The following is an 8,282-nucleotide window of genomic DNA, read 5'->3' as shown; positions in this document are numbered from 1 at the left end:
CGAACTTAAGCTAAAAACGCATTTCTACGCGAAAATTCGGAAATGTGTCGTTTGGGTAATGACGATTAAACGTGACACAATAAAGTGACACAGCACGCTGTAAAGTGATTCGCATGACTGTTGCGGGAATAAAAAGCTTGAGAACCACTGATCTAGTATGTTTGCGTTTAAGCGAATGTTTTAAGCCCTTGGAAGACGTGCATAACGTGATTATTGAACAATTAAACCAGCATAGTATACTTCAATACATTTTATACGCTTTGCACGAATTCATTGGGTATTTTATATTCAAACATAGAACACACCTTTTTATTGTGATTGTGTATGACGTCCTGTGGACTCGAATTTAAGCCAAAGAAACGCAATTGTTAACGCCCTTTGCGCGAACTCTGTCTTCTTGAATGTATTTAAACCCAATTTCGATCATAAATTAATTCTAGATCCGCCCAACAAAATGATAAAAATACACGTTTTAACAGCAAAATTGTGAGATAAAATCTATTGCAGCACGCCGACACCTTTCTCAATTTAGTATAGGCCCGCGGCTAAATAAAGCTAAACTATTAGTCTGGTTTAAAACGATGGAAAAGTCCTCTTGTTCAACCTAATAAGTTGCTGTCATTGTTTTTCTGTAAGCTTTATGCGTCTCTGCGTCGCCAGACTTTTGTTGTATTGCTAAGCAAAGTGTTACTATTTCGCATCAACTCCTCGTTCCAGACATGGGAAGCAAAAAAGGTTATTTTGTACCACAACTTTAGAAAACACTCTCTGTTTCGCCGTCAATCAATTTCTTCGTCAGATGATGAGAATTCATTTTAGGAAACGAGGTACAAACAGGCAGGAATTTATTGGTAAAAGAGTGTGAGTTTAAATAAAAGTGATACTGTTATTTTAACAGATAGTACAAGGCAGCCTTTCTTAACCTAGGCTAAATTTACCCCATGGGGTAAATATCCTCGTTTTAGGGGGTAAATCCAAGGCTATATGTATTCAAGCTCTAAATATTGTGGTTCTGTTTTCTTTAACTAACCAATGCGAACTGACTTTTGCGCATTGCTTACTATAAAATCTAAAGCACGAAACCGACTTAACATGTTGAATCTGATATTCCTTGTGCATTATCTACTAATTTACCAGACCTTGAACAACTCGTTGCCAAAAAGCAAGGGTAGCCGTCGCACTGACTTTAACTGATGTAATTTGTTACCTTCGTTTTTTTAATAAATGAGCACCACTTATATATTGGGGGTAAATGTGATGTTCATTTTTGTCCAGTGGGTAAAACATAAAAAAAAGGTTAAGAATTCCTGGTATAAGGTGTTTTATCCCAGAGAAACGCAAGTTGTTATGCAATACTTCAAGCATTATTTCATTTGCGGTAACTAACATTAACTTCGATTTTTTTAATATTCTCAAGATATAGACCAGTTACGGTGGTAATTTTGTTGATTAAAATTACACGTAAACGGGCTTCTTTTATCATTATACTAATTTGTCGCCATTTGTTAGCTGTCTAGCTATTGATGACACAAACCAGTAGACTTCACTAATCTAGTGAACAACACAGTGATAATTTCCCATAGTTTCCTGTATAAAACCAGAATAAACACAGTTCAAGTTTCTTTAGTGACCCAGATTAAAAAGTTTGGAGCGAGTTGCACTTGAATTGCACTTTTAGCCGCGGGCATAGGTCTGAAATGCGTTCAGCCACGCCAAGTAACTATACTATAGAGTTGTTGGAAGTTATCAATATGTTAATATTTATTTTAAGTTGCTCGGTGCATGGTATGTAAGTCGTTAAAATGAGCGGATTTAGATCCGACTTTGAAAGCGTTTTTTTGCGACAAAGAATCAAAACTATTTAACCCAATCCAAAAACCAAACCCAAAATCCAACCAAACACAACCAAAAACCACTGTATTCGGCATCTAAGCAAAACAAACCCAACTGTAAAATAACTATTGCTGGCATGTTTTAAGAGTAAAAAATCTGTTTTATCTTAAGATTCTAGACCTAAATCATATTTGCCAATTCTAATAAAGTTATGCAATTTACATTTCATAACAAATGTCGATCCACGAACTTTTTCAGTTCTACTAATACATTACTTCAGTTTAACCCGAATAAGTCTCGTCGCGAAAAAGGTTTGCCGCTAACTGTTTCAATATGCATTTATACAAAAATTTCATGTCGATAACGAATGACAATCTCAAGTTTTCTAAAGTTGCTTGTATTAGGAAATGTAACTGTGTGACGTCATCTCTAACAATTCCTATACGTTAGGTTAGGCTTTCATGCGTTCCTGAAAAATAAAAAATATTCTAGGAGTGCCGCTGGCCTGGACCCAAACCAACTCTTAAATAAACCAAAAAAGTGACCCAACTCAAGAAGTAAACTTTAACCAACCGTATAGCCTAGTAGAAAATCCTAAGCCAACTACTAACTAAGCCACTAACTCTAACTACAATGTAACACCAAACATGTTGTACCGAAATAATTATATTTGCTCGTGTTGTAACAACCCTAAATTGATCTATTTTCGTAGCAGCCTTTGACCTGGTGACACGGGCTTATCGATAAATTATGGAGACCGTCATTATAACGTATTGATACGTTCATCGGACTCCAGGCATAAAACCGAAATAAGGACAACATCAACGTCGCAATAAAACTCAGTTCGGAGTAAGACAAAAATGGGACTAATAACTATAGACGCAATACGGTCTAAGAATAAGTCCTAAATTGTCGGAATAAGATCTAATTGGCCAGAATCAGGCCAATACAATAGTTTACCTATCCCCAAACCCCACCCCCAAGTACATCTAATTCCCCTAATAATTTCAACCCTAACCCATTTTTTAACTCCACCCATTACCCGCCATTAACCACAAACAGGGCCAAAAAATACGGTGCCAAAACAGCGGCGCCCCAACGGCGCCATATAAACTAGCGCGCCCAAACGTCGACAGCAAAACAGCCGATGCCAGACCCCCGATTGTCCCATACCCTCCCCCACAATTTTCGGCATATTTTAAACTTAGGGCCTATTCAGACAGGTTTAGGTATTATTCAGACTAGTAAGTTCTCGTGGATATTACTGCGTATTTAGCTTTATTATGTCGTTGATTTAATAATACGTTTTGATAGATTATTCTGCTTTAGACCTTATTGCTTTTGAGGTCTTATTGTGTGTTTCCAGTTTATCATATTGACGCATGTGATGCTATCGTCAGAGTAAACGCAATTTTAACAAACATTATACTTTCGGTCTACCATGAAAATTTCTTACAACACACTTCTAATTCATTTTTGTAACACAGATTAAATCAGTTTTACAACATTGAAAAAAATCAATGCTTTTAAAGCATTTTAAGTGCTTATTGGCCAGATATGGACATGTTATTGCTCTGACCTGTATGGGCTTTGCTTTGCTATTACTGTACAAATGCTACGCTATCACTGCGGAAGAGAAATTGAAAAGCAATATTGAACATAGCTACAATGAACTTGATGTTGACGCCGCACATGTTTCGCAGAAAGATGTGCTTTTTACTGTGAAATCTAGCAAAAAATTTCATCGGTCAACTGGAAGACTGAAAATGATTCTCAACACTTGGTTCAAGCAAGTTTCAAGAGATTAGGTTTGTGATATGTTATGCATATTTTTTGAAAAGCAGTTATCAGGTCTTGTGTAGAGTTTTTTATGCAAAGTGTTATATGCAGATCTATTTTATAACCGATGATTTTGACGAAGAATATTGACTAAAAACCAATGATCGTATGCACAGCACATCTTGCGGAAATATCACGACAGGTTGGACACTTATTTATCAAATTGAGGAAGTGACAAACCGGTGTTAGGTATAATGGAGCTTTCAGTTGTTTTTAAATATATACTTCGAGAAACAACATGTCGTTAAACATTGTTTTTTTTTACTTTTTGCATTTTAGAGTTGATTTGTGCTGCAAAACAAGTGCAGAGTTCGATTTGTTTCTACCCACAAACAAAAAGTAAGTGACTCATCAAATTTGTTTGTCGTTGTCCAAAAAATGAGACATTTTATAACTTAAAAAAAAACAAACGATAAAACTCAAAAGTTTAAAAACCGAGTGAAACCAGAATCAGACATTTATAAAGGAATGTATATTTCGCTTATACTGGCATCGTCAGTTCTATAAGTAAAGTAAAATACATACAATATACTTATTATAAAATCAAATAAAAAAAATATGTTTTTGACTTTTATATTAATTTTATTATTACTCTGCTATATAACATCTTTACACTCATATATTGTATATGTATTTTACTTTACTTAGGAACTGACGATGCCAGTATAGGCAAAATATACATCCTTTAACAAATATCTGCAGAAACCTTCTGCCAATGGTTTTGGCTTTCATAAAGATTAACGTTTTACATGTTTTTAACTAAACAAAAACTTATGAAACGATATAGCCCAGTGATTCTCAACCGGGGTGTCATTTTTTAATTTTCAAGGGTGCTAAGAGATATTTGAGAATCTTTAAAAATCTGATTTTTGTTAAACTATTACAAATTTTAGTGTTCGATGAGAGTGAAATAAATCCACATCCACTTGTAGCTTCCTACCTTGTATAGATGAGTTTGGTGTGTGTTGCTCCAGTTCTGTTTATTGCGACATTATAGTGAATTACCTATGGTAAAATGCTATAGGGGTGCAGCAATATATTTATTATTGCTGAGGGGTGTTGGTAGCCATAAAAAGCTGAGATGCACTGAATTATAACCTTTTAGTTTTTTGCCGATATGAAAAAAATATTTCGTCATAAAGATGGTGGTATCGCTTCGATGACGACAACTACGTGAATCCTCAAACATTTTGGAGGAACTCAACAAACATCGCTGGAACGAACCCATTTACCTTGGCCGTAAAAGTATGGACCATTGGCAGTTAAATGTGGTAAAATATGTGAGAAAATAGAGGTGATAACGTCAAAACAAAGTACATTATTTGTAGCTTTGTTCAAAGAACGAAACTAATATATTGAGGTGATTTTTTTCGCTGCCTGTATTTAGGTGCAACAGTTTTATGTTTGGTGATGAAAATTTAAAGATTTTTCATCAATTTTGATTAAGCGGTCAATTTAAAGAAATAAGGCGTCATTTAAATTTGTCATCAATGTTAAGATTTTGTCCATCAATGTTGCACTGTGTAACTTAAAATCGCACATTTCGTTTAAACGTGGTTTTAAATAGGGATTCTTTTATAAAGTTCCCATAAATTTTATTTGTTAGAATGTTGTGCCAAAGATGGTTGATCATACTTTACATTCAAAACGGCATTTCTTTAGTTAGGCCGACCTTCATTTTGTTATCTATAGCGATAAAATATCTCCTTAACTGGACAATATCTCCTTTAACTAGACTTGGTTAGCTTTTAAACTGTTTGTCCGGCAGACCTCGTTGTCCTTTGCCCTTTGGTGGATCCAAGAGGGAAACCGTGAGACCATGACCGCCACATTTGTATTTCTTACCTAATTAAATAACCTAAATCTCAACATTTTCTTACGTATATATCTCTATAATAAGATAAATATCTCTAGTAAGTTTTCGCCCGTTTTCCAAAATCTTTTCAGCCCAAAGGCGCCCTATACTTGTCACCGCCCCCTAAAAATAAACATCACAGTTTTGTCAACTTACACAATGAGAGTTTTTTGTCTGTGTTATCAGATGTTGCGTCATTTTAGTGACTGTATCGTCATTGCGAAAGTTGCGGCTTGCGTAGTGCACCACTTGCCTAGGACAGTTGGTTAAAGTTTTTATTAGCGCACCTCTTGATTTATATTGTGGTATGTTTTTAGATACTAATGATGCTTTTAGGAGCGAAATATGTTTATCATAGTTCTGTACTTAGTTCAATATTTAAAAGGGGTAAGCGTGATCCTTATTCGAATTTTATTCTAGAAAATAAATTGAATTTTTTAATATCGTCCGGTTTTCAACAAAAAAAATACGCCCTTTAAAATAGATAAATGGTAAAATTATCGCGGTTCGAAAGAGATTTTTCTCTAATTCTCTACGTAACCGTAGGCCAGGGGGGCCTATGGCTCTTTTTGTAACACCATATGGCTCTTCTTGCTTGCAGACAAATCTAAGCTATCATTTCTCAGCATGATCTTAAATAAAACAGCACGCGGCCACTGTCGCTTTCCTAACTTTATATTACCTTTTTTATTACACATGTAGTAGAACATTTTCGGCACTTTGCGCTAATCCTGTTTGTTGTTCAAAACTGTTATCCCGTTTAAGGGAATCTCTTAAAATTCAATAAAAGGCCCTATTCTTTCAACAGAACTCCGTAATCAAAGTTGTGCAAACTTATAGCTAATTCATTTTCGGTGCATAACATGTTCTGTCCTTTAACTTAGAATAAAATAAACGGCCCGGCTCATTTTACTAGTTTTTGCCAAACTATAACTAGATGTTAAAAAAGTATTATATCGCTCCCATGGAAATACAACCAAGAATATTAGGCTTTTATGGCCCACTTCCTCGTGACCCCACCTTTGACGTAACCTTGTGACGTCACGTTTTGATGTTTGACCGGCGTGAATAAGTCTTCCAGCACGCATAATATAAACTATAGGTAATAATTGTATTAAACATAATCTAAACTTAGTGGGAATACTATATTTACCGGTATATATAAAATATATTTTGCTCTCAGTGCATAGCATGGATATACCATGTCCAACCCCATAGGCCTATACTTCTTTGGACATATACATTAACCTTAAATTGCTATATATACGATTATTTTGAAACTGGACCAGACACCTTAAACTGGCACAGAAATGATTGTTACACGCGGCAGTTGTCATTTTTTGTCCACTTGGTGCTGAATATCATTCTGGAACGTTCATTATTACGTCACAGTTGAACGGAAATCAATTCGAATTTGTGACCGGTGGCGGGGGAACGTGTGTTACAAGACCTCTGGCGCAAAAGATGATTTCGCATGTTGGGTGAGTTAACTTTTAAGGTTTAAAATGCTTGAAAGCCTCCGGCAAGATGAAAACAAAAAGCACTAAAGGAAACTAGAAATAAAAAATCTTATAGGCTAGATAATTTAAGAAGAGTCGCAAGGTATTTGATTTTTGTTTGTTTAATCTCAGATCATAAACGTTATATGTATAATGTGAACTGCTACATTTTTATTATCAACCCGACTTCACTTGATGTTTTTGTGTGATTGGCCAGCTCTGTTAAAATCCAAGTTGATTTGAATTTCAATTGCAATTACCGTCGACGATTAGTTTATTATATAAAGTAAAGCAGCAGATTCCAAAATTTGCGAGAAATCAGTATTGCCAAAGAACGATTGGAAAGCAGTGTTATAAGGACTTAAGTCAGTAAGCCCGTTTATATGCACGTTTAAGCCGGATTCGAATCCGTTAATCTATTCTCTCTCGTTTTGGCGCTGGAATGGATTAAGTTCTCTTGTTTCTCAATCCGTCAAAAGGAGTGGTTTCAATCCGTTCACCGCTTAATCTGTTCGTTTTGTTGACGGCCGAAATCGAGCGAGGAGTATTGTTTTTAACAGTTACAACAGCAAAGTGTAAAGTAGAGTATTTCCGAAGTGAAACGTAGTTGCTAGTGTTTGACATGGGAGAACAACAAATGCACTGGTTAGGCTGCTAAAGTATATCTAGTGTGGTTTTTAGTCTTATTTTTATAGTAAGGAAAATGAAGGCGCTGGTCGAGAATTGTACGACAATGAACATTAAGTTGGCCCACTTTCACCCAAATCGTGTGCATTGCTTTAATAATTGTCTCAACGCTGAGTAGGATTCTATGGCAGCGCCAAATACAGTTTTTATTAGTCATTTTCGGTACATCTTTCCCTTGTTTTGTTCTCTCTGCCTTGTTTATCGTCGACCAGTACACAAAAGCTTAAATTTCCTGCACTTAAATTCTGTGTGCTAGGCAAACTGAAGCACTATACCAGGGGTCGGCAACCTACGGCCCGCCGATGAAATTCATCCGGCCCGCCGCCTCTTTGACAAACTAGGCACGATTCCATTTCAAATAATTTTTAACTATTTTAACTACGTAAGTGCGAAAAATTTTCGCGCTTCGCGCGAATGATCGATTTCCATTCGGCTTGTTCACGTTTTGACGCTGTCTTTTAAAATATAGATCAGCGCTTCTTTACCGTTGGGCCGTGGAAGGCTGACAAGTGCGTCGCGGACAAACGGAAAACGTATTCACAAATATTGGACATATATTTTTCAGAATT

General features: G+C 35.9%; 1 long non-coding RNA gene across 1 annotated transcript; it reads left to right on the top strand.

Moving 5' to 3' along the window:
* The first annotated feature begins 648 nt into the window (after positions 1-648).
* On the top strand, positions 649-3,819 carry LOC146164725 (uncharacterized). Its single transcript, XR_014494605.1, has 3 exons — positions 649-827; positions 3,537-3,641; positions 3,724-3,819. It is a non-coding gene; the product is annotated as an uncharacterized LOC146164725 (long non-coding RNA).
* Positions 3,820-8,282: the final 4,463 nt, after the last annotated feature.

This window comes from Ascidiella aspersa, chromosome 2 (assembly GCF_963924565.1).
Source record: "Ascidiella aspersa chromosome 2, kaAscAspe10.2, whole genome shotgun sequence".
In the NCBI taxonomy this organism is placed as follows: Eukaryota; Metazoa; Chordata; class Ascidiacea; order Phlebobranchia; family Ascidiidae; genus Ascidiella; species Ascidiella aspersa.
Note: the sequence above shows the minus strand (reverse complement) of the source record. Positions and strands in the feature narration are given on the sequence as shown.